Source organism: Labrus mixtus, unplaced genomic scaffold (assembly GCF_963584025.1).
Source record: "Labrus mixtus unplaced genomic scaffold, fLabMix1.1 SCAFFOLD_185, whole genome shotgun sequence".
NCBI classification, from domain to species: domain Eukaryota; kingdom Metazoa; phylum Chordata; class Actinopteri; order Labriformes; family Labridae; genus Labrus; species Labrus mixtus.
The window spans coordinates 20,001-42,500 of record NW_026870331.1 but is presented as its reverse complement, the minus strand read 5'-3'; the positions used below and the strand labels follow the sequence as shown (position 1 = coordinate 42,500).

At 42.3% G+C, this 22,500-nt stretch overlaps 28 non-coding genes and 15 pseudogenes across 28 annotated transcripts in view; all 43 read right to left on the bottom strand.

Moving 5' to 3' along the window:
• Positions 1-6,263: 6,263 nt before the first annotated feature.
• Positions 6,264-6,382, bottom strand: LOC132968733 (5S ribosomal RNA). The gene has a single exon (XR_009671319.1). It is a non-coding gene; the product is annotated as a 5S ribosomal RNA (ribosomal RNA).
• A 121-nt stretch (positions 6,383-6,503) lies between these two features.
• On the bottom strand, positions 6,504-6,612 carry LOC132968661 (5S ribosomal RNA; annotated as a pseudogene).
• Positions 6,613-6,733: 121 nt separating this feature from the next.
• LOC132968710 (5S ribosomal RNA) lies at positions 6,734-6,852 on the bottom strand. The gene has a single exon (XR_009671298.1). It is a non-coding gene; the product is annotated as a 5S ribosomal RNA (ribosomal RNA).
• A 122-nt stretch (positions 6,853-6,974) lies between these two features.
• Positions 6,975-7,083, bottom strand: LOC132968670 (5S ribosomal RNA; annotated as a pseudogene).
• A 121-nt stretch (positions 7,084-7,204) lies between these two features.
• Positions 7,205-7,313, bottom strand: LOC132968662 (5S ribosomal RNA; annotated as a pseudogene).
• A 122-nt stretch (positions 7,314-7,435) lies between these two features.
• LOC132968731 (5S ribosomal RNA) lies at positions 7,436-7,554 on the bottom strand. Its single transcript, XR_009671317.1, has one exon. It is a non-coding gene; the product is annotated as a 5S ribosomal RNA (ribosomal RNA).
• A 121-nt stretch (positions 7,555-7,675) lies between these two features.
• LOC132968636 (5S ribosomal RNA) lies at positions 7,676-7,794 on the bottom strand. Its single transcript, XR_009671270.1, has one exon. It is a non-coding gene; the product is annotated as a 5S ribosomal RNA (ribosomal RNA).
• Positions 7,795-7,916: 122 nt separating this feature from the next.
• On the bottom strand, positions 7,917-8,035 carry LOC132968633 (5S ribosomal RNA). The gene has a single exon (XR_009671267.1). It is a non-coding gene; the product is annotated as a 5S ribosomal RNA (ribosomal RNA).
• Positions 8,036-8,156: 121 nt separating this feature from the next.
• Positions 8,157-8,275, bottom strand: LOC132968741 (5S ribosomal RNA). The gene has a single exon (XR_009671327.1). It is a non-coding gene; the product is annotated as a 5S ribosomal RNA (ribosomal RNA).
• Positions 8,276-8,397: 122 nt separating this feature from the next.
• On the bottom strand, positions 8,398-8,516 carry LOC132968722 (5S ribosomal RNA). Its single transcript, XR_009671309.1, has one exon. It is a non-coding gene; the product is annotated as a 5S ribosomal RNA (ribosomal RNA).
• Positions 8,517-8,638: 122 nt separating this feature from the next.
• LOC132968663 (5S ribosomal RNA) lies at positions 8,639-8,757 on the bottom strand. Its single transcript, XR_009671282.1, has one exon. It is a non-coding gene; the product is annotated as a 5S ribosomal RNA (ribosomal RNA).
• Positions 8,758-8,878: 121 nt separating this feature from the next.
• LOC132968735 (5S ribosomal RNA) lies at positions 8,879-8,997 on the bottom strand. The gene has a single exon (XR_009671321.1). It is a non-coding gene; the product is annotated as a 5S ribosomal RNA (ribosomal RNA).
• A 121-nt stretch (positions 8,998-9,118) lies between these two features.
• On the bottom strand, positions 9,119-9,237 carry LOC132968738 (5S ribosomal RNA). Its single transcript, XR_009671324.1, has one exon. It is a non-coding gene; the product is annotated as a 5S ribosomal RNA (ribosomal RNA).
• A 125-nt stretch (positions 9,238-9,362) lies between these two features.
• Positions 9,363-9,481, bottom strand: LOC132968647 (5S ribosomal RNA). Its single transcript, XR_009671280.1, has one exon. It is a non-coding gene; the product is annotated as a 5S ribosomal RNA (ribosomal RNA).
• Positions 9,482-9,604: 123 nt separating this feature from the next.
• Positions 9,605-9,713, bottom strand: LOC132968674 (5S ribosomal RNA; annotated as a pseudogene).
• Positions 9,714-15,996: 6,283 nt separating this feature from the next.
• On the bottom strand, positions 15,997-16,115 carry LOC132968671 (5S ribosomal RNA; annotated as a pseudogene).
• A 122-nt stretch (positions 16,116-16,237) lies between these two features.
• LOC132968721 (5S ribosomal RNA) lies at positions 16,238-16,356 on the bottom strand. The gene has a single exon (XR_009671308.1). It is a non-coding gene; the product is annotated as a 5S ribosomal RNA (ribosomal RNA).
• A 122-nt stretch (positions 16,357-16,478) lies between these two features.
• LOC132968659 (5S ribosomal RNA) lies at positions 16,479-16,597 on the bottom strand (annotated as a pseudogene).
• A 122-nt stretch (positions 16,598-16,719) lies between these two features.
• Positions 16,720-16,838, bottom strand: LOC132968675 (5S ribosomal RNA). The gene has a single exon (XR_009671283.1). It is a non-coding gene; the product is annotated as a 5S ribosomal RNA (ribosomal RNA).
• Positions 16,839-16,959: 121 nt separating this feature from the next.
• On the bottom strand, positions 16,960-17,078 carry LOC132968654 (5S ribosomal RNA; annotated as a pseudogene).
• Positions 17,079-17,201: 123 nt separating this feature from the next.
• LOC132968711 (5S ribosomal RNA) lies at positions 17,202-17,320 on the bottom strand. The gene has a single exon (XR_009671299.1). It is a non-coding gene; the product is annotated as a 5S ribosomal RNA (ribosomal RNA).
• A 123-nt stretch (positions 17,321-17,443) lies between these two features.
• Positions 17,444-17,552, bottom strand: LOC132968692 (5S ribosomal RNA; annotated as a pseudogene).
• A 121-nt stretch (positions 17,553-17,673) lies between these two features.
• LOC132968637 (5S ribosomal RNA) lies at positions 17,674-17,792 on the bottom strand. The gene has a single exon (XR_009671271.1). It is a non-coding gene; the product is annotated as a 5S ribosomal RNA (ribosomal RNA).
• A 121-nt stretch (positions 17,793-17,913) lies between these two features.
• LOC132968725 (5S ribosomal RNA) lies at positions 17,914-18,032 on the bottom strand. Its single transcript, XR_009671312.1, has one exon. It is a non-coding gene; the product is annotated as a 5S ribosomal RNA (ribosomal RNA).
• Positions 18,033-18,154: 122 nt separating this feature from the next.
• On the bottom strand, positions 18,155-18,263 carry LOC132968660 (5S ribosomal RNA; annotated as a pseudogene).
• Positions 18,264-18,384: 121 nt separating this feature from the next.
• On the bottom strand, positions 18,385-18,503 carry LOC132968640 (5S ribosomal RNA). The gene has a single exon (XR_009671273.1). It is a non-coding gene; the product is annotated as a 5S ribosomal RNA (ribosomal RNA).
• Positions 18,504-18,625: 122 nt separating this feature from the next.
• On the bottom strand, positions 18,626-18,744 carry LOC132968650 (5S ribosomal RNA; annotated as a pseudogene).
• A 122-nt stretch (positions 18,745-18,866) lies between these two features.
• Positions 18,867-18,985, bottom strand: LOC132968646 (5S ribosomal RNA). Its single transcript, XR_009671279.1, has one exon. It is a non-coding gene; the product is annotated as a 5S ribosomal RNA (ribosomal RNA).
• A 121-nt stretch (positions 18,986-19,106) lies between these two features.
• On the bottom strand, positions 19,107-19,225 carry LOC132968699 (5S ribosomal RNA). The gene has a single exon (XR_009671287.1). It is a non-coding gene; the product is annotated as a 5S ribosomal RNA (ribosomal RNA).
• A 121-nt stretch (positions 19,226-19,346) lies between these two features.
• Positions 19,347-19,465, bottom strand: LOC132968643 (5S ribosomal RNA). The gene has a single exon (XR_009671276.1). It is a non-coding gene; the product is annotated as a 5S ribosomal RNA (ribosomal RNA).
• A 122-nt stretch (positions 19,466-19,587) lies between these two features.
• Positions 19,588-19,706, bottom strand: LOC132968632 (5S ribosomal RNA). Its single transcript, XR_009671265.1, has one exon. It is a non-coding gene; the product is annotated as a 5S ribosomal RNA (ribosomal RNA).
• A 122-nt stretch (positions 19,707-19,828) lies between these two features.
• Positions 19,829-19,947, bottom strand: LOC132968649 (5S ribosomal RNA; annotated as a pseudogene).
• Positions 19,948-20,069: 122 nt separating this feature from the next.
• On the bottom strand, positions 20,070-20,188 carry LOC132968645 (5S ribosomal RNA). Its single transcript, XR_009671278.1, has one exon. It is a non-coding gene; the product is annotated as a 5S ribosomal RNA (ribosomal RNA).
• Positions 20,189-20,309: 121 nt separating this feature from the next.
• Positions 20,310-20,428, bottom strand: LOC132968698 (5S ribosomal RNA). Its single transcript, XR_009671286.1, has one exon. It is a non-coding gene; the product is annotated as a 5S ribosomal RNA (ribosomal RNA).
• A 121-nt stretch (positions 20,429-20,549) lies between these two features.
• Positions 20,550-20,668, bottom strand: LOC132968642 (5S ribosomal RNA). The gene has a single exon (XR_009671275.1). It is a non-coding gene; the product is annotated as a 5S ribosomal RNA (ribosomal RNA).
• A 122-nt stretch (positions 20,669-20,790) lies between these two features.
• Positions 20,791-20,909, bottom strand: LOC132968652 (5S ribosomal RNA). The gene has a single exon (XR_009671281.1). It is a non-coding gene; the product is annotated as a 5S ribosomal RNA (ribosomal RNA).
• Positions 20,910-21,029: 120 nt separating this feature from the next.
• LOC132968638 (5S ribosomal RNA) lies at positions 21,030-21,148 on the bottom strand. Its single transcript, XR_009671272.1, has one exon. It is a non-coding gene; the product is annotated as a 5S ribosomal RNA (ribosomal RNA).
• Positions 21,149-21,270: 122 nt separating this feature from the next.
• LOC132968686 (5S ribosomal RNA) lies at positions 21,271-21,379 on the bottom strand (annotated as a pseudogene).
• A 121-nt stretch (positions 21,380-21,500) lies between these two features.
• Positions 21,501-21,609, bottom strand: LOC132968669 (5S ribosomal RNA; annotated as a pseudogene).
• Positions 21,610-21,734: 125 nt separating this feature from the next.
• LOC132968684 (5S ribosomal RNA) lies at positions 21,735-21,843 on the bottom strand (annotated as a pseudogene).
• Positions 21,844-21,964: 121 nt separating this feature from the next.
• LOC132968723 (5S ribosomal RNA) lies at positions 21,965-22,083 on the bottom strand. The gene has a single exon (XR_009671310.1). It is a non-coding gene; the product is annotated as a 5S ribosomal RNA (ribosomal RNA).
• Positions 22,084-22,205: 122 nt separating this feature from the next.
• Positions 22,206-22,314, bottom strand: LOC132968657 (5S ribosomal RNA; annotated as a pseudogene).
• Positions 22,315-22,435: 121 nt separating this feature from the next.
• LOC132968634 (5S ribosomal RNA) overlaps positions 22,436-22,500 on the bottom strand; it is a 119-nt gene continuing 54 nt past the window's right edge. The window contains exon 1 of the ribosomal RNA XR_009671268.1: positions 22,436-22,500. This exon is cut by the window's right edge and continues 54 nt beyond it. This is a non-coding gene — a ribosomal RNA (5S ribosomal RNA).

The window sequence follows — 22,500 nt, the reverse complement described above, 5'->3', positions numbered from 1 at the left end:
CTTTTAAAGATGTCATGCCCTTGATTCTGGCTGAATTTTTGGACATGTGAATATGTCTCTATATGATAAAAAAAAAACATATGATCAAAAAAATGAAAAAACTTACAGCACCTGGTATTCCCAGGCGGTCTCCCATCCAGGTACTAACCAGGCCATACCCTGCTTAGCTTCCGAGATCGGACGAGATCAGGCGTGTTTTTTTTTTTTTTTTTAATCTTTTATTATCAAAATTACAAAAACATTTATAATTCTTTCACATCATTTACAACAAATGCTATTACAATACATACACCCTCTAAATTAAACCTCCCCTCTGACGCAAACGGCACCCTAAAAACAATAAAAACATAGCATCAGGAAAAAAAACTCAAACCACCCCTGATACCCCCAACTCATGACAACTCTTCTGAGTCCCTCCCCCAAAGCAAACACCCCTCTGAAAACAAACCACAAAAACATACAAAAACCCCACAGTATTCTCAAAAAACCACTGAGAAAAAAAAACCACCAAATCAAATCACCCATTTTCCCCATGACCAAAAAAGAAGCCCTCGTACCAAAAAAACAAAAACAAAATAATTTAGACATCCCACATAATTCCCTCCTCATTTACTCTACACACATTCGCACCTTCCACAAACATTCTCACAAACTCACTCTCATTCGCTATGTACAACAATTTAAGATGTGCTTTCCATTCATTCACAAACATTCTCCACACATTCATTTTCTTACTTTCATAGAGTGCATAATTCCTTCTGTTAAAAACCGCTTTTCTTGCAAAAGCCAAAATTATATTCATTACATTGTGATTTTTTTGTTTTGTTCCCACCCCCAACAACACCGACAATTCCCACCCCCTTTCATTCCAACACTCATTCTTACTGCATTTCCCCAACATTTCTCTTATTTTTCCCCAAAAATAAACCAATTCCCCACACGTAACAAACAAATGTATTAAATCCTCATCCGTACTTTCACATACACAACACTTTCTTTCATACCTCTCCTTATGGATCTGATGCAGGACGATGCAGGTGAAGATCCTCCTGTGCCTCAGTTTGAAATCTAGGTCAAATATTGCATGTGGTGTATGCGGAATGTTAATGTTCTTCCATATCATGTTGCTTGTTATGTCCGGGTATGTGTCTGTCCATTTTACTTCGGATGTGGGTTTCTGTATTCTATGTGTGATTGCGCACCTATACCAAATTTTTGTAGTGACATCTGTAATGTTGTGTTTCTTCTCCCCTAGGCACAGGGAGATCCCCCCCACATCGTCCCGCATCACTCCCTCCTTCTCTTTGATTAATTTTTCCCATTCGCTCGACAAAGACAATTTTACATTTGCAAACACTCTCTCAATCACATCCTTTCTGCACACACACCCTTTATTTTTTAAACCCCTCACCACCATTTGTAAATCAAAATCCCCCCCACAGTTCAGTAAATCCCTTATTCTAATATATCCCGCTTTCGACATAGCTTCACACTTAATTACCCCCTCCCCATTTTTAAAATACGGGCTCGAGAGGAAGGGCAGTCGTAGCACTGACCCTCTCGTTCCGCACTCTGGTACAGTCCAGGATGAAACCTGATACCACGCACTGAGTACTTCCTGGAAAAACCGTGGCAAGTGTTTAAATGAATCCGGGTTATTGATCTGGTACAGGTTGTCCTCGTTGTAGAGTCCAAAACTGCACAGATATTGTTTGAAGTGGTTTTTCCAAACTACGTTCCGGTTCTGGTCCATAAATTTGCCTATCAATTTGACTCTTAGTGCTACTTTTTTTGTAAGTAAATCAATCAAAGCTAGCCCCCCCTGATCTTTAGCCCCTATTATTGTTTTGTGAGCTATACTCGCTGCTTTGTTTTTCCAAATAAAGTCCCTAATGGTCTTTGAAATCTCCTTAAAGGCCCAGTCCGGAAGCGTACAAGTACTCAGCGCATGATTCACTTTGGACAACACGAGAGCATTTGTTACGGCTACCCTTCCTCTCAACAATAGACCCCTCGCTTTCCACAAATTCAATGTTTTTTTAATTTTACCCACCACCTCTTTCCATGTTACATCATCACATTCATTCTCATTTTTCCCCATATTCACTCCCAACACTTTTCTTCTCTCACACACCGTTTTAAATCCCCACTTATTAACTAGATTGGATTCCTTACCTAGTAACATAATTTCTGACTTATTTTCATTTACTTTTGCCCCAGATGCTCTTTCATAAGTTTGTACATGTTTTAATATCAATTCTATATCCTCCTCTCCTTTTACCATTATATTCACGTCATCTGCATACTGTATTATTTTTACGTTTTCCTTACCTATACCTTTTATGTTTACGTCTTCCGATATCAGTGCTGCCAGCGGCTCTGCTACCAAGCTGTACAACAGCGCTGACATCGGACATCCTTGTCTCACTGACCTTGATATTTTAAAAGAATCAGTTAGTTCCCCGTTACATTTTATCTTGCTTTCCGCTCCTGTATACAACATATTTATCCATTCTCTCATTCTCTCCCCGAATCCAAACTTCTCTAACACCTTCCCCATGAACCCGTGATCTACTCTGTCAAAAGCTTTATTTAAATCAATCCCTAGCCATATTCCCCCCTCCCCTTCCATATCCCTGACCGTCTGTTTTATTGAAATGATTGAGTCTGCTATGTCTCTGTTTGGTATACTGTATGATTGTGTTTGTTCTATGATTGTTCCTATTACCTCCCTGATTCTATTGGCTATTGTTTTCGCTATGATTTTGTAGTCTGTGTTGAGTAGGCTGATTGGTCTGTAGTTGTCCAGATTTTTATTGTCCCCCTTGTTTTTGTAAAAAATAGTAACCACCCCTTCCCCTAAACTTTTTGGTATATGTTTCACTTTTTCCATATATTTACTCAATTTGTTCACCAAGGGCACCAGCTGCTCTTTGAAAGCTTGGTAGAATTCCGCAGTTAGGCCATCGCTCCCAGGACTTTTGTTTTTGTTTAACCCCTCTAAAGCACTTCTGATTTCTCCCTCTGTAAACTCACAATCACACCACATTTTATCGTCCTCGCTTAGTTTTTTCTTTAAGGCACCCAAAGCTCTGTTCACACTCACGCTATCACACTCCTGTCTCGAAAACAGGCTTTCATAATAGCCCTTTACTATTTCTAAAATTCCCTTTTTATCTGTCACACTTTTACCTGCTTCATTTAATAATTCGTTTATTTCTGTTCTTTTTTGTTTTTGTTTTTCCAGACCTAAAAAAAAGGCTGTACTCCTCTCCCCCTCATACATATATTGTATTTTACTCCTAATGGCTGCACCCCTACTCTTTTTAAGTTCAATCACTCCCAACTGTTCTTTTAAATGTATGTATTTTTCGACATCTACATTATCTACACTGTCAAGCGATGCTATTTCCTCACTTAGTTGTTTTCTCAAATTCTCTTCCTTTCTATTTTCTCTCCACTTTTTCTCTTTACTATAATTGATACACTTTTTTTTAATTCTGACTTTTACGCTATCCCACCACACATTCATATCTTCACTCTCATTCCACTCATATCCCACATCATTCAACAATCTTTCCATACTTTTCACAAACATTCCATCATCCAGCAAGCTTGCATTAAAGCACCATATCCCTCCTTTACGTACATTCGTTTCTTTTCTAAACGTGATTTCTATTCCAGCGTGATCGCTCCACATATTAGTTTTATATTCAACTTCTTTAATCCACCTCACTACCTCGCATGTCACCAAAGCATAATCTATTCTAGATTGTTTTAATCTATTCAGTACAATTTGTCTCCTGGAGAACACCCTCTCCCATGGATGTAGCAATCTCCAAATATCAATGCATTGTTTCGTTATCATTATATCTTTAAGTGTCCCCCTGCTCACATCCCCCTTAAACACATTATTTTTTGACACATCGGTGGGTGTCATCGCCACATTAAAGTCACCGATTATTATACAATTCCTTTCCCACCATTTGCTTATTGCAATGAAGAATGTTTTCCTTTCTTTTTCTCCATTCGGTGCATATATATTTATGATTCTTATATTTTTCGTTTCATACACACAGTCTATTACTATTATTCTTCCTTCTTTGTCTCCATAAACCAAATTTACCCCTGTTACCCGACCCGTTTTGACTAAAACCGCCACTCCTCTCGCCCTCGACGTGCCATTGGAGCAGAAAATATGGCCCACAAAGTCTTTTTTTATGTCTTCCACCAGGGAATCATCCCACCTGGTCTCCTGCAGGCACAAAACGTCATTCTGCAAGGAAAGAATCGCATGTCTTTTTTCTTTGTTCCTTAGTCCATTCACGTTTATCGAAAATAAATTAAAGGCCATTATCATAAAAATAAAAACAAAAAAAACGGATTTACAGGGGTTATTGTCAGTCATTATTTGTCCTTACATTTCAATTTTTTCACCAACTTTTTTCGTTGTCCAAGACTTAGTCTTTTTTGCGCACTCGCCAGTTCACTCACATCCATTTCGCTGTCCGTTTCATTGGGACTGGTGCTTTTACCCGTATTATTTAGCGTGATTTTTCTCCCTCCCGCCTGTCCAACACCACTCTCAGGCATCTCCCTCCCCTCAGTGCTCATGCTTACCCCCGGGTCTTCTGCCACGTCCCTTCCGTCTCCTTTTTTCCCTCTCTCGCTCGTTTTTCGCTGCTTCTGCTGTCCTCCCTCTCCAGCCAGCTCCGGCGTCTCCAGCTCGCACTCTGACGCCCGTTCTCCTCCGCTCTCTCCGCTCTGCTCCATTTCTCCGTCACTGTTCTCGTCTTCTCTGATCTCCTTCCTGCTTGCTCCGATCACCTCCTTCTCCTCCGCCTCCTCCTCGTACACCTCCTCCGCCTCGTCTTCATCCTCGTACACATCCTCCACCTCGTTCTTGCTTTCCTCTCCGTTCTCACACTCACATTCATTTTCTCTTTTTTTACAGTTTGTGCATTTTGTGCTGTTCGCGCTGCACTCTCGCGCAAAGTGTCCCTGCACCCCACAGTTGTGGCACATAAATTCAGGACACTCTCTCAGGATGTGTCCCGGCTGGATGCACATCCTGCACACTTTTTGTTGTCTATCATGTATTACTCTAAAGTATTCGTTCCCCATCACAGTGTTAAACTTTGTGGAGTAAGGGAGTGACTGTACCTGGTCATTAAATCTGACCCGGACAAACCTCGTTCCGTCAGCTATCATTGTTCCAGGCCACATTCTGCGTTTTATTGGTGATGTCGGTTTCACTCCCCATCCCGTCAGCTTCCAAACAATTTCTTCATCTGTGATATACGCTGGCAGGTTTAAAAAAGACACCACCAGCTCATCATTATTTAGTTCTCTCACCACGACTCTGGTCTCTCCGATTTTAAATCCATCCAGCAGCCTTTCCTTTCCTTTAATGTTGCTCACCGTCACCTCCAGTTTTTCAGGTCCCAGGGTTCTGCACGCCAGCAGGCCCCCACAGATCATTTTTATGTTGCTCATGACGTGATTTAGAGGAACTTTGTCTCCCACCATTTCAATGTTTAGTGTTAGTTTTCTCTCAAAAGACACTTTTGCTTCCTCTTTTTCTGCTCTCTCGCCACCTCTCCCATTCTCTGCATGCGGAGCAATCAGCCCGCCGCTCCTCTCTCTTCCTCTCTCTCCGTCATCCATTCCGTTCCCTGTTTCATTTGCCGTTTTCATCCGTCCTTTTTGTCCGTCGTTCTTCTCGTTGTCGTTTAATCCATTCCTTTGTTTCAGTGCCATGTTTGTTTGTTCACGTTGTTGTCCGTTCTCTTTTCCTTTTTCCATCTCTCCAGTCTGTGGTCCTGTCATCTTTGTGATCCGTCCGTGTGAGTTTGCTCGCGACATACGAGCAAACATTCACAAAAAAACAAAAATTCTTCACAAAATTGTGGAAAAAAAACAGGAAAAAAAGGTGAAAAGAAAAACGATCCCCCTAACAGTCAGTGACTGCTGGGGGACATTCACTCACAATCTGAGGTATTTAAATAAATCCAAAACGCATCCAAAAAAGAAACAAATTAGTCCAGCTGTCCTGCTCAGTACTGACACGTCAGCTCTCCTTCAGCACCACACAAACTCTGACAGCAAAAGGGGCGTGTTCAGGGTGGTATGGCCGTAAGCTGTTATTGTGTGCAGAAAGGGGCCTTTTAAAGATGTCATGCCCTTGATTCTGGCTTAATTTTTGGACATGTGAATATGTCTCTATATGATAAAAAAAAAACATATGATCAAAAAAATGAAAAAGCTTACAGCACCTGGTATTCCCAGGCGGTCTCCCATCCAAGTACTAAACAGGCCCTACCCTGCTTAGCTTCCGAGATCGGACGAGATCAGGTTTGTTCAGGGTGGTATGGCCATAAGCCATTATTGTGTGCAGACAGGGGCCTTTTAAAGATGTCATGCCCTTGATTCTGGCTGAATTTTTGGACATGTGAATATGTCTCTATATGATAAAAAAAAACATATGATCAAAAAAATGAAAACGCTTACAGCACCTGGTATTCCCAGGCGGTCTCCCATCCAAGTACTAACCAGGCCTGACCTTGCTTAGCTTCCGAGATCGGGCGTGTTCAGGGTGGTATGGCCGTAAGCCATTATTGTGTGCAGACAGGGGCCTTTTAAAGATGTCATGCCCTTGATTCTGGCTGAATTTTTGGACATGTGAATATGTCTCTATATGATAAAAAAAAACATATCATCAAAAAAATGAAAAAGCTTACAGCACCTGGTATTCCCAGGCGGTCTCCCATCCAAGTACTAACCAGGCCCGACCCTGCTTAGCTTCCGAGATCGGACGAGATCGGGCGTGTTCAGGGTGGTAAGGCCATAAGCCATTATTGTGTGCAGAAAGGGGCCTTTTAAAGATGTCATGCCCTTGATTCTGGCTGAATTTTTGGACATGTGAATATGTCTCTATATGAAAAAAAAACAACATATGATCAAAAAAATGAAAAAGCTTATAGCACCTGGTATTCCCAGGCGGTCTCCCATCCAAGTACTAACCAGGCCCGACCCTGCTTAGCTTCCGAGATCGGACGTGTTCAGGGTTGTATGGCCGTAAGCCGTTATTGTGTGCAGACAGGGGCCTTTTAAAGATGTCATGCCCTTGATTCTGGCTGAATTTTTGGACATGTGAATATGTCTCTATATGATAAAAAAAACATATGATCAAAAAAAATGAAAAAGCTTATAGCACCTGGTATTCCCAGGCGGTCTCCCATCCAAGTACTAACCAGGCCCGACCCTGCTTAGCTTCTGAGATCGGGCGTGTTCAGGGTGGTTTGGCCGTAAGCCATTATTGTATGCAGAAAGGCGCCTTTTAAAGATGTCATGCCCTTGATTCTGGCTGAATTTTTGGACATGTGAATATGTCTCTATATGATAAAAAAAAAACATATGATCAAAAAAATGAAAAAACTTACAGCACCTGGTATTCCCAGGCGGTCTCCCATCCAAGTACTAACCAGGCCCTACCCGGCTTAGCTTCCGAGATCGGACGAGATCAGGCGTGTTCAGGGTGGTATGGCTGTAAGCCATTATTGTGTGCAGAGAGGGGCCTTTTAAAGATGTCTTGCCCTTGATTCTGGCTGAATTTTTGGACATGTGAATATGTCTCTATATGATAAAAAAAACATATGATCAAAAAAAATGAAAAAGCTTACAGCACTTGGTATTCCCAGGATGTCTCCCATCCAAGTACTAACCAGGCCCGACCCTGCTTAGCTTCCGAGATCAGACGAGATCGGGCGTGTTCAGGGTGGTATGGCCGTAAGCCATTATTGTGTGCAGAAAGGGGCCTTTTAAAGATGTCATGCCCTTGATTCTGGCTGAATTTTTGGACATGTGAATATGTCTCTATATGATAAAAAAAAACATATGATCAAACAAAATGAAAAAGCTTACAGCACCTGGTATTCCCAGGCGGTCTCCCATCCAAGTACTAACCAGACCCGACCCTGCTTAGCTTCTGAGATCAGACGAGATCGGGCATGTTCAGGGTGGTATGGCCGTAAGCCATTATTGTGTGCAGAAAGGGGCCTTTTAAAGATGTCATGCCCTTGATTCTGGCTGAATTTTTGGACATGTGAATATGTCTCTATATGATAAAAAAAAATATATGATCAAAAAAATGAAAAAGCTTACAGCACCTGGTATTCCCAGGCGGTCTCCCATCCAAGTACTAACCAGGCCCGACCCTGCATAGCTTCCGAGATCGGACAAGATCGGGCGTGTTCAGGGTGGTATGGCCGTAAGCCATTATTGTGTGCAGAAAGGGGCCTTTTAAAGATGTCATGCCCTTGATTCTGGCTAAATTTTTGGACATGTGAATATGTCTCTATATGATAAAAAAAAAACATATGATCAAAAAAATGAAAAAGCTTACAGCGTCTGGTATTCCCAGGCGGTCTCCCATCCAAGTACTAACCAGGCCCTACCCTGCTTAGCTTCCGAGATCGGACGAGATCGGGCGTGTTCAGGGTGGTATGGCCGTAAGCCATTATTGTGTGCAGACAGGGGCCTTTTAAAGATGTTATGCCCTTGATTCTGGCTGAATTTTTGGACATGTGAATATGTCTCTATATGATAAAAAAAAAACATATGATCAAAAAAATGAAAAAACTTACAGCACCTGGTATTCCCAGGCGGTCTCCCATCCAAGTACTAACCAGGCCCTACCCTGCTTAGCTTCCGAGATCGGATGAGATCAGGCGTGTTCAGGGTGGTATGGCCGTAAGCCATTATTGTGTGCAGAGAGGGGCCTTTTAAAGATGTCATGCCCTTGATTCTGGCTGAATTTTTGGACATGTGAATATGTCTCTGTATGATAAAAAAAACACATGATCAAAAAAAATGAAAAAGCTTACAGCACCTGGTATTCCCAGGCGGTCTCCCATCCAAGTACTAACCAGGCCCCACCCTGCTTAGCTTCTAAGATCGGACGAGATCGGGCGTGTTCAGGGTGGTATGGCCGTAAGCCATTATTGTGTGCAGAAAGGGGCCTTTTAAAGATGTCATGCCCTTGATTCTGGCTGAATTTTTGGACATGTGAATATGTCTCTATATGATAGAAAAAAACATATGATCAAAAAAATGAAAAAGCTTACAGCACCTGGTATTCCCAGGTGGTCTCCCATCCAAGTACTAACCAGGCCCGATCCTGCATAGCTTCCGAGATCGGACGAGATCGGGCGTGTTCAGGGTGGTATGGCCGTAAGCCATTATTGTGTGCAGAAAGGGGCCTTTTAAAGATGTCATGCCCTTGATTCTGGCTAAATTTTTGGACATGTGAATATGTCTCTATATGATAAAACAAAAAAAACATATGATCAAAAAAATGAAAAAGCTTACAGCATCTGGTATTCCCAGGCGGTCTCCCATCCAAGTACTAACCAGGCACGACCCTACTTAGTTTCCGAGATCGGACGAGATCGGGCGTGTTAAGGGTGGTATGGCCGTAAGCTGTTATTGTGTGCAGAAAGGGGCCTTTTAAAGATGTCATGCCCTTGATTCTGGCTGAATTTTTGGACATGTGAATATGTCTCTCTATGATAAAAAAAAAACATATGATCAAAAAAATAAAAAAAGCTTACAGCGTCTGGTATTCCCAGGCGGTCTCCCATCCAAGTACTAACCAGGCCCGACCCTGCTTAGCTTCCAAGATTGGACGAATTCAGGGTGGTTTGGCCGTAAGCCATTATTGTGTGCAGAAAGGGGCCTTTTAAAGATGTCATGCCCTTGATTCTGGCTGAATTTTTGGACATGTGAATATGTCTCTATATGATAAAAAAAAAAACATATGATCAAAAAAATGAAACAGCTTACAGCATTTGGTATTCCACAGGCGGTCTCCCATCCAAGTACTAACGAGGCCCGACCCTGCATAGCTTCCGAGATCGGACGAGATCGGGCGTGTTTTTTTTTTTTTATCTTTTATTATCAAAATTACAAAAACATTTATAATTCTTTCACATCATTTACAACAAATGCTATTACAATACATACACCCTCTAAATTAAACCTCCCCTCTGACGCAAACGGCACCCTAAAAACAATAAAAACATAGCATCAGGAAAAAAAACTCAAACCACCCCTGATACCCCCAACTCATGACAACTCTTCTGAGTCCCTCCCCCAAAGCAAACACCCCTCTGAAAACAAACCACAAAAACATACAAAAACCCCACAGTATTCTCAAAAAACCACTCAGAAAAAAAAAACCACCAAATCAAATCACCCATTTTCCCCATGACCAAAAAAGAAGCCCTCGTACCAAAAAAACAAAAACAAAATAATTTAGACATCCCACATAATTCCCTCCTCATTTACTCTACACACATTCGCACCTTCCACAAACATTCTCACAAACTCACTCTCATTCGCTATGTACAACAATTTAAGATGTGCTTTCCATTCATTCACAAACATTCTCCACACATTCATTTTCTTACTTTCATACAGTGCATAATTCCTTCTGTTAAAAACCGCTTTTCTTGCAAAAGCCAAAATTATATTCATTACATTGTGATTTTTTTGTTTTGTTCCCACCCCCAACAACACCGACAATTCCCACCCCCTTTCATTCCAACACTCATTCTTACTGCATTTCCCCAACATTTCTCTTATTTTTCCCCAAAAATAAACCAATTCCCCACACGTAACAAACAAATTTATTAAATCCTCATCCGTACTTTCACATACACAACACTTTCTTTCATACCTCTCCTTATGGATCTGATGCAGGACGATGCAGGTGAAGATCCTCCTGTGCCTCAGTTTGAAATCTAGGTCAAATATTGCATGTGGTGTATGCGGAATGTTAATGTTCTTCCATATCATGTTGCTTGTTATGTCCGGGTATGTGTCTGTCCATTTTACTTCGGATGTGGGTTTCTGTATTCTATGTGTGATTGCGCACCTATACCAAATTTTTGTAGTGACATCTGTAATGTTGTGTTTCTTCTCCCCTAGGCACAGGGAGATCCCCCCCACATCGTCCTGCATCACTCCCTCCTTCTCTTTGATTAATTTTTCCCATTCGCTCGACAAAGACAATTTTACATTTGCAAACACTCTCTCAATCACATCCTTTCTGCACACACACCCTTTATTTTTTAAACCCCTCACCACCATTTGTAAATCAAAATCCCCCCCACAGTTCAGTAAATCCCTTATTCTAATATATCCCGCTTTCGACATAGCTTCACACTTAATTACCCTCTCCCCATTTTTAAAATACGGGCTCGAGAGGAAGGGCAGTCGTAGCACTGACCCTCTCGTTCCGCACTCTGGTACAGTCCAGGATGAAACCTGATACCACGCACTGAGTACTTCCTGGAAAAACCGTGGCAAGTGTTTAAATGAATCCGGGTTATTGATCTGGTACAGGTTGTCCTCGTTGTAGAGTCCAAAACTGCACAGATATTGTTTGAAGTGGTTTTTCCAAACTACGTTCCGGTTCTGGTCCATAAATTTGCCTATCAATTTGACTCTTAGTGCTACTTTTTTTGTAAGTAAATCAATCAAAGCTAGCCCCCCCTGATCTTTAGCCCCTATTATTGTTTTGTGAGCTATACTCGCTGCTTTGTTTTTCCAAATAAAGTCCCTAATGGTCTTTGAAATCTCCTTAAAGGCCCAGTCCGGAAGCGTACAAGTACTCAGCGCATGATTCACTTTGGACAACACGAGAGCATTTGTTACGGCTACCCTTCCTCTCAACAATAGACCCCTCGCTTTCCACAAATTCAATGTTTTTTTAATTTTACCCACCACCTCTTTCCATGTTACATCATCACATTCATTCTCATTTTTCCCCATATTCACTCCCAACACTTTTCTTCTCTCACACACCGTTTTAAATCCCCACTTATTAACTAGATTGGATTCCTTACCTAGTAACATAATTTCTGACTTATTTTCATTTACTTTTGCCCCAGATGCTCTTTCATAAGTTTGTACATGTTTTAATATCAATTCTATATCCTCCTCTCCTTTTACCATTATATTCACGTCATCTGCATACTGTATTATTTTTACGTTTTCCTTACCTATACCTTTTATGTTTACGTCTTCCGATATCAGTGCTGCCAGCGGCTCTGCTACCAAGCTGTACAACAGCGCTGACATCGGACATCCTTGTCTCACTGACCTTGATATTTTAAAAGAATCAGTTAGTTCCCCGTTACATTTTATCTTGCTTTCCGCTCCTGTATACAACATATTTATCCATTCTCTCATTCTCTCCCCGAATCCAAACTTCTCTAACACCTTCCCCATGAACCCGTGATCTACTCTGTCAAAAGCTTTATTTAAATCAATCCCTAGCCATATTCCCCCCTCCCCTTCCATATCCCTGACCGTCTGTTTTATTGAAATGATTGAGTCTGCTATGTCTCTGTTTGGTATACTGTATGATTGTGTTTGTTCTATGATTGTTCCTATTACCTCCCTGATTCTATTGGCTATTGTTTTCGCTATGATTTTGTAGTCTGTGTTGAGTAGGCTGATTGGTCTGTAGTTGTCCAGATTTTTATTGTCCCCCTTGTTTTTGTAAAAAATAGTAACCACCCCTTCCCCTAAACTTTTTGGTATATGTTTCACTTTTTCCATATATTTACTCAATTTGTTCACCAAGGGCACCAGCTGCTCTTTGAAAGCTTGGTAGAATTCCGCAGTTAGGCCATCGCTCCCAGGACTTTTGTTTTTGTTTAACCCCTCTAAAGCACTTCTGATTTCTCCCTCTGTAAACTCACAATCACACCACATTTTATCGTCCTCGCTTAGTTTTTTCTTTAAGGCACCCAAAGCTCTGTTCACACTCACGCTATCACACTCCTGTCTCGAAAACAGGCTTTCATAATAGCCCTTTACTATTTCTAAAATTCCCTTTTTATCTGTCACACTTTTACCTGCTTCATTTAATAATTCGTTTATTTCTGTTCTTTTTTGTTTTTGTTTTTCCAGACCTAAAAAAAAGGCTGTACTCCTCTCCCCCTCATACATATATTGTATTTTACTCCTAATGGCTGCACCCCTACTCTTTTTAAGTTCAATCACTCCCAACTGTTCTTTTAAATGTATGTATTTTTCGACATCTACATTATCTACACTGTCAAGCGATGCTATTTCCTCACTTAGTTGTTTTCTCAAATTCTCTTCCTTTCTATTTTCTCTCCACTTTTTCTCTTTACTATAATTGATACACTTTTTTTTAATTCTGACTTTTACACTATCCCACCACACATTCATATCTTCACTCTCATTCCACTCATATCCCACATCATTCAACAATCTTTCCATACTTTTCACAAACATTCCATCATCCAGCAAGCTTGCATTAAAGCACCATATCCCTCCTTTACGTACATTTGTTTCTTTTCTAAACGTGATTTCTATTCCAGCGTGATCGCTCCACATATTAGTTTTATATTCAACTTCTTTAATCCACCTCACTACCTCGCATGTCACCAAAGCATAATCTATTCTAGATTGTTTTAATCTATTCAGTACAATTTGTCTCCTGGAGAACACCCTCTCCCATGGATGTAGCAATCTCCAAATATCAATGCATTGTTTCGTTATCATTATATCTTTAAGTGTCCCCCTGCTCACATCCCCCTTAAACACATTATTTTTTGACACATCGGTGGGTGTCATCGCCACATTAAAGTCACCGATTATTATACAATTCCTTTCCCACCATTTGCTTATTGCAATGAAGAATGTTTTCCTTTCTTTTTCTCCATTCGGTGCATATATATTTATGATTCTTATATTTTTCGTTTCATACACACAGTCTATTACTATTATTCTTCCTTCTTTGTCTCCATAAACCAAATTTACCCCTGTTACCCGACCCGTTTTGACTAAAACCGCCACTCCTCTCGCCCTCGACGTGCCATTGGAGCAGAAAATATGGCCCACAAAGTCTTTTTTTATGTCTTCCACCAGGGAATCATCCCACCTGGTCTCCTGCAGGCACAAAACGTCATTCTGCAAGGAAAGAATCGCATGTCTTTTTTCTTTGTTCCTTAGTCCATTCACGTTTATCGAAAATAAATTAAAGGCCATTATCATAAAAATAAAAACAAAAAAAACGGATTTACAGGGGTTATTGTCAGTCATTATTTGTCCTTACATTTCAATTTTTTCACCAACTTTTTTCGTTGTCCAAGACTTAGTCTTTTTTGCGCACTCGCCAGTTCACTCACATCCATTTCGCTGTCCGTTTCATTGGGACTGGTGCTTTTACCCGTATTATTTAGCGTGATTTTTCTCCCTCCCGCCTGTCCAACACCACTCTCAGGCATCTCCCTCCCCTCTGTGCTCATGCTTACCCCCGGGTCTTCTGCCACGTCCCTTCCGTCTCCTTTTTTCCCTCTCTCGCTCGTTTTTCGCTGCTTCTGCTGTCCTCCCTCTCCAGCCAGCTCCGGCGTCTCCAGCTCGCACTCTGACGCCCGTTCTCCTCCGCTCTCTCCGCTCTGCTCCATTTCTCCGTCACTGTTCTCGTCTTCTCTGATCTCCTTCCTGCTTGCTCCGATCACCTCCTTCTCCTCCGCCTCCTCCTCGTACACCTCCTCCGCCTCGTCTTCATCCTCGTACACCTCCTCCACCTCGTTCTTGCTTTCCTCTCCGTTCTCACACTCACATTCATTTTCTCTTTTTTTACAGTTTGTGCATTTTGTGCTGTTCGCGCTGCACTCTCGCGCAAAGTGTCCCTGCACCCCACAGTTGTGGCACATAAATTCTGGACACTCTCTCAGGATGTGTCCCGGCTGGATGCACATCCTGCACACTTTTTGTTGTCTATCATGTATTACTCTAAAGTATTCGTTCCCCATCACAGTGTTAAACTTTGTGGAGTAAGGGAGTGACTGTACCTGGTCATTAAATCTGACCCGGACAAACCTCGTTCCGTCAGCTATCATTGTTCCAGGCCACATTCTGCGTTTTATTGGTGATGTCGGTTTCACTCCCCATCCCGTCAGCTTCCAAACTATTTCTTCATCTGTGATATACGCTGGCAGGTTTAAAAAAGACACCACCAGCTCATCATTATTTAGTTCTCTCGCCACGACTCTGGTCTCTCCGATTTTAAATCCATCCAGCAGCCTTTCCTTTCCTTTAATGTTGCTCACCGTCACCTCCAGTTTTTCAGGTCCCAGGGTTCTGCACGCCAGCAGGCCCCCACAGATCATTTTTATGTTGCTCATGACGTGATTTAGAGGAACTTTGTCTCCCACCATTTCAATGTTTAGTGTTAGTTTTCTCTCAAAAGACACTTTTGCTTCCTCTTTTTCTGCTCTCTCGCCACCTCTCCCATTCTCTGCATGCGGAGCAATCAGCCCTCCGCTCCTCTCTCTTCCTCTCTCTCCGTCATCCATTCCGTTCCCTGTTTCATTTGCCGTTTTCATCCGTCCTTTTTGTCCGTCGTTCTTCTCGTTGTCGTTTAATCCATTCCTTTGTTTCAGTGCCATGTTTGTTTGTTCACGTTGTTGTCCGTTCTCTTTTCCTTTTTCCATCTCTCCAGTCCGTGGTCCTGTCATCTTTGTGATCCGTCCGTGTGAGTTTGCTCGCGACATACGAGCAAACATTCACAAAAAACAAAAATTCTTCACAAAATTGTGGAAAAAAAACAGGAAAAAAAGGTGAAAAGAAAAACGATCCCCCTAACAGTCAGTGACTGCTGGGGGACATTCACTCACAATCTGAGGTATTTAAATAAATCCAAAGCGCATCCAAAAAACAAACAAATTAGTCCAGCTGTCCTGCTCAGTACTGACACGTCAGCTCTCCTTCAGCACCACACAAACTCTGACAGCAAAAGGGGCGTGTTCAGGGTGGTATGGCCGTAAGCCATTATTGTGTGCAGAAAGGGGCCTTTTAAAGATGTCATGCCCTTGATTCTGGCTAAATTTTTGGACATGTGAATATGTCTCTATATGATAAAAAAAAACCATATGATCAAAAAAATGAAAAAGCTTACAGCGTCTGGTATTCCCAGGCGGTCTCCCATCCAAGTACTAACCAGGCACGACCCTACTTAGTTTCCTAGATCTGACGAGAACGGGCATGTTAAGGGTGGTATGGCCGTAAGCTGTTATTGTGTGCAGAAAGGGGCCTTTTAAAGATGTCATGCCCTTGATTCTGGCTGAATTTTTGGACATGTGAATATGTCTCTATATGATAAAAAAAAAACATATGATCAAAAAAATGAAAAAGCTTACAGCACCTGGTATTCCCAGGCGGTCTCCCATCTAAGTACTAACCAGGCCCGACCCTGCATAGCTTCCGAGATCGGACGAGATCGGGCGTGTTCAGGGTGGTATGGCCGTAAGCCATTATTGTGTGCAGAAAGGGGCCTTTTAAAGATGTCATGCCCTTGATTCTGGCTAAATTTTTGGACATGTGAATATGTCTCTATATGATAAAAAAAAAACATATGATCAAAAAAATGAAAAAGCTTACAGCGTCTGGTATTCCCAGGCGGTCTCCCATCCAAGTACTAACCAGGCACGACCGTACTTAGTTTCCGAGATCGGACGAGATCGGGCGTGTTAAGGGTGGTATGGCCGTAAGCTGTTATTGTGTGCAGAAAGGGGCCTTTTAAAGATGTCATGCCCTTGATTCTGGCTGAATTTTTGGACATGTGAATATGTCTCTATATGATAAAAAAAAAACATATGATCAAAAAAATGAAGACGCTTACAGCACCTGGTATTCCCAGGTGGTCTCCCATCCAAGTACTAACCAGGCCCGACCCTGCTTAGCTTCCGAGATCGGACGAGATCGGGCGTGTTCAGAGTGGTATGGCCGTAAGCCATTATTGTGTGCAGACAGGGGCCTTTTAAAGATGTCATGCCCTTGATTCTGGCTGAATTTGTGGACATGTGAATATGTCTCTCTATGATAAAAAAAACATATGATCAAAAAAATAAAAAAAGCTTACAGCATCTGGTATTCCCAGGCGGTCTCCCATTCAAGTACTAACCAGGCCCGACCCTGCTTAGCTTCCGAGATGGGACGAGATTGGGCGTGTTAAGGGTGGTATGGCCGTAAGCCATTATTGTGTGCAGACAGGGGCCTTTTAAAGATGTTATGCCCTTGATTCTGGCTGAATTTTTGGACATGTGAATATGTCTCTATATGATAAAAAAAAAAACATATGATCAAAAAAATGAAAAAGCTTACAGCACCTGGTATTCCCAGGCGGTCTCCCATCCAACTACTAACCAGGCCCTACCCTGCTTAGCTTCCGAGATCGGACGAGATCAGGCGTGTTCAGGGTGGTATGGCCGTAAGCCATTATTGTGTGCAGACAGGGGCCTTTTAAAGATCTCATGCCCTTGATTCTGGCTGAATTTTTGGACATGTGAATATGTCTCTATATGATAAAAAAAGAACATATGATCAAAAAAAATGAAAAAGCTTACAGCACCTGGTATTCCCAGGCGGTCTCCCATCCAAGTACTAACCAGGCCAGACGCTGCTTAGCTTCCGAGATCGGACGAGTTCAGGGTGGTATGTCCTTAAGCCATTATTGTGTGCAGAAAGGGGCCTTTTAAAGATGTCATGCCCTTGATTCTGGCTGAATTTTTGGACATGTGAATATGTCTCTATATGATAAAAAAAACATATGATCAAAAAAAATGAAAGAGCTTACAGCACCTGGTATTCCCAGGCGGTCTCCCATCCAAGTACTAACCAGGCCCGACCCTGCTTAGCTTCCGAGATCGGAGGAGAGCGGGCTTGTTCAGGGTGGTATGGCCGTAAGCCATTATTGTGTGCAGAAAGGGGCCTTTTAAAGATGTCATGCCCTTGATTCTGGCTGAATTTTTGGACATGTGAATATGTCTCTATATGATAAAAAAAACATATGATCAAAAAAAATGAAAGAGCTTACAGCACCTGGTATTCCTAGGCGGTCTCCCATCCAAGTACTAACCAGGCCCGACCCTGCTTAGCTTCCGAGATCGGACGAGATCGGGCTTGTTCAGGGTGGTATGGCCGTAAGCCATTATTGTGTGCAGAAAGGGGCCTTTTAAAGATGTCATGCCCTTGATTCTGGCTGAATTTTTGGACATGTGAATATGTCTCTATATGATAAAAAAAAACATATGATCAAACAAAATGAAAAAGCTTACAGCACCTGGTATTCCCAGGCGGTCTCCCATCCAAGTACTAAGCAGGCCCGACCCTGCTTAGCTTCTGAGATCGGGCGTGTTCAGGGTGGTATGGCCGTAAGCCATTATTGTGTGCAGAAAGGGGCCTTTTAAAGATGTCATGCCCTTGATTCTGGCTGAATTTTTGGACATGTGAATATGTCTCTATATGATAAAAAAAAACATATGATCAAAAAAATGAAAAAGCTTGCAGCACCTGGTATTCCCAGGCGGTCTCCCATCCAAGTACTAACCAGGCCCGACCCTGCATAGCTTCCGAGATCGGACGAGATTGGGCGTGTTCAGGGTGGTATGGCCGTAAGCCATTATTGTGTGCAGAAAGGGGCCATTTAAAGATGTCATGCCCTTGATTCTGGCTAAATTTTTGGACATGTGAATATGTCTCTATATGATAAAAAAAAAACATATGATCAAAAAAATGAAAAAGCTTACAGCGTCTGGTATTCCCAGGCGGTCTCCCATCCAAGTACTAACCAGGCACGACCCTACTTAGTTTCCGAGATCGGACGAGATCGGGCGTGTTAAGGGTGGTATGGCCGTAAGCTGTTATTGTGTGCAGAAAGGGGCCTTTTAAAGATGTCATGCCCTTGATTCTGGCTGAATTTTTGGACATGTGAATATGTCTCTATATGATAAAAAAAAAACATATGATCAAAAAAATGAAAAAGCTTACAGCACCTGGTATTCTCAGGCGGTCTCCCATCCAAGTACTAACCAGGCACTAGCCTGCTTAGCTTCCGAGATCGGACAAGATCAGGCGTGTTCAGGGTGGTATGGCCATAAGCCATTATTGTGTGCAGACAGGGGCCTTTTAAAGATGTCATGCCCTTGATTCTGGCTGAATTTTTGGACATGTGAATATGTCTCTATATGATAAAAAAAAACATATGATCAAAAAAATGAAAACGCTTACAGCACCTGGTATTCCCAGGTGGTCTCCCATCCAAGTACTAACCAGGCCCGACCCTGCTTTGCTTCCGAGATCGGACGAGATCGGGCGTGTTCAGGGTGGTATGGCCGTAAGCCATTATTGTGTGCAGACAGGGGCCTTTTAAAGATGTCATGCCCTTGATTCTGGCTGAATTTGTGGACATGTGAATATGTCTCTCTATGATAAAAAAAACATATGATCAAAAAAATAAAAAAAGCTTACAGCATCTGGTATTCCCAGGCGGTCTCCCATTCAAGTACTAACCAGGCCCGACCCTGCTTAGCTTCCGAGATGGGACGAGATCGGGCGTGTTAAGGGTGGTATGGCCGTAAGCCATTATTGTGTGCAGACAGGGGCCTTTTAAAGATGTTATGCCCTTGATTCTGGCTGAATTTTTGGACATGTGAATATGTCTCTATATGATAAAAAAAAAACATATGATCAAAAAAATGAAAAAGCTTACAGCACCTGGTATTCCCAGGCGGTCTCCCATCCAAGTACTAACCAGGCCCGACCCTGCATAGCTTCCGAGATCGGACGAGATTGGGCGTGTTCAGGGTGGTATGGCCGTAAGCCATTATTGTGTGCAGAAAGGGGCCATTTAAAGATGTCATGCCCTTGATTCTGGCTAAATTTTTGGACATGTGAATATGTCTCTATATGATAAAAAAAAAACATATGATCAAAAAAATGAAAAAGCTTACAGCGTCTGGTATTCCCAGGCGGTCTCCCATCCAAGTACTAACCAGGCACGACCCTACTTAGTTTCCGAGATCGGACGAGATCGGGCGTGTTAAGGGTGGTATGGCCGTAAGCTGTTATTGTGTGCAGAAAGGGGCCTTTTAAAGATGTCATGCCCTTGATTCTGGCTGAATTTTTGGACATGTGAATATGTCTCTATATGATAAAAAAAAAACATATGATCAAAAAAATGAAAAAGCTTACAGCACCTGGTATTCTCAGGCGGTCTCCCATCCAAGTACTAACCAGGCACTAGCCTGCTTAGCTTCCGAGATCGGACAAGATCAGGCGTGTTCAGGGTGGTATGGCCATAAGCCATTATTGTGTGCAGACAGGGGCCTTTTAAAGATGTCATGCCCTTGATTCTGGCTGAATTTTTGGACATGTGAATATGTCTCTATATGATAAAAAAAAACATATGATCAAAAAAATGAAAACGCTTACAGCACCTGGTATTCCCAGGTGGTCTCCCATCCAAGTACTAACCAGGCCCGACCCTGCTTTGCTTCCGAGATCGGACGAGATCGGGCGTGTTCAGGGTGGTATGGCCGTAAGCCATTATTGTGTGCAGACAGGGGCCTTTTAAAGATGTCATGCCCTTGATTCTGGCTGAATTTGTGGACATGTGAATATGTCTCTCTATGATAAAAAAAACATATGATCAAAAAAATAAAAAAAGCTTACAGCATCTGGTATTCCCAGGCGGTCTCCCATTCAAGTACTAACCAGGCCCGACCCTGCTTAGCTTCCGAGATGGGACGAGATCGGGCGTGTTAAGGGTGGTATGGCCGTAAGCCATTATTGTGTGCAGACAGGGGCCTTTTAAAGATGTTATGCCCTTGATTCTGGCTGAATTTTTGGACATGTGAATATGTCTCTATATGATAAAAAAAAAACATATGATCAAAAAAATGAAAAAGCTTACAGCACCTGGTATTCCCAGGCGGTCTCCCATCCAAGTACTAACCAGGCCCGACCCTGCTTAGCTTCCGAGATCGGACGAGATCAGGCGTGTTCAGGGTGGTATGGCCGTAAGCTGTTATTGTGTGCAGACAGGGGCCTTTTAAAGATCTCATGCCCTTGATTCTGGCTGAATTTTTGGACATGTGAATATGTCTCTATATGATAAAAAAAACATATCATCAAAAAAATTAAAAAGCTTACAGCACCTGGTATTCCCAGGCGGTCTCCCATCCAAGTACTAACCAGGCCCGACCCTGCTTAGCTTCCGAGATCGGACGAGAACGGTCGTGTTCAGGATGGTATGGCCATAAGCTGTTATTGTGTGCAGAAAGGGGCCTTTTAAAGATGTCATGCCCTTGATTCTGGCTGAATTTTTGGACATGTGAATATGTCTCTATATGATAAAAAAAAAACTCATGATCAAAAAAATGAAAAAGCTTACAGCACCTGGTATTCCCAGGCAGTCTCCCATCCAACTAGTAACCAGGCCCGACCCTGCTTAGCTTCCAAGATTGGATGAGTTCAGGGTTGTATGGCCGTAAGCCATTATTGTGTGCAGAAAGGGGCCTTTTAAAGATGTCATGCCCTTGATTCTGGCTGAATTTTAGGACATGTGAATATGTCTCTATATGATAAAAAAAAACATATGATCAAAAAAATGAAAAAGCTTACAGCACCTGGTATTCCCAGGCGGTCTCCCATTCAAGTACTAACCAGGCCCCACCCTGCTTAGCTTCCAAGATCGGACGAGTTCAGGGTGGTATGGCCATAAGCCATTATTGTGTGCAGAAAGGGGCCTTTTAAAGATGTCATGCTCTTGATTCTGGCTGAATTTTTGGACATGTGAATATGTCTCTATATGATAAAAAAAAAAAAACATATGATCAAAAAAATGAAGAAGCTTACAGCACCTGGTATTCCCAGGCTGTCTCCCATCCAAGTACTAACCTGGCCCGACCCTGCTTACCTTCTGAGATCGGACGAGTTCAGGGTTGTATGGCCGTAAGCCATTATTGTGTGCAGAAAGGGGCCTTTTAAAGATGTCATGCCCTTGATTCTGGCTGAATTTTTGGACATGTGAATATGTCTCTATATGAAAAAAAAAAACATATGATCAAAAAAATGAAAAAGCTTATAGCACCTGGTATTCCCAGGCGGTCTCCCATCCAAGTACTAACCAGGCCCGACCCTGCTTAGCTTCCGAGATCGGACGAGATCGGGCGTGTTAAGGGTGGTATGGCCATAAGTCATTATTGTGTGCAGAAAGGGGCCTTTTAAAGATGTCATGCCCTTGATTCTGGCTGAATTTTTGGACATGTGAATATGTCTCTATATGAAAAAAAAAAAACATATGATCAAAAAAATGAAAAAGCTTACAGCACCTGGTATTCCCAGGCGGTCTCCCATCCAAGTACTAACCAGGCCTGACCTTGCTTAGCTTCCGAGATCGGGCGTGTTCAGGGTGGTATGGCCGTAAGCCATTATTGTGTGCAGACAGGGGCCTTTTAAAGATGTCATGCCCTTGATTCTGGCTGAATTTTTGGACATGTGAATATGTCTCTATATGATAAAAAAAACATATGATCAAAAAAAATGAAAAAGCTTACAGCACCTGGTATTCCCAGGCGGTCTCCCATCCAAGTACTAACCAGGCCCGACCCTGCT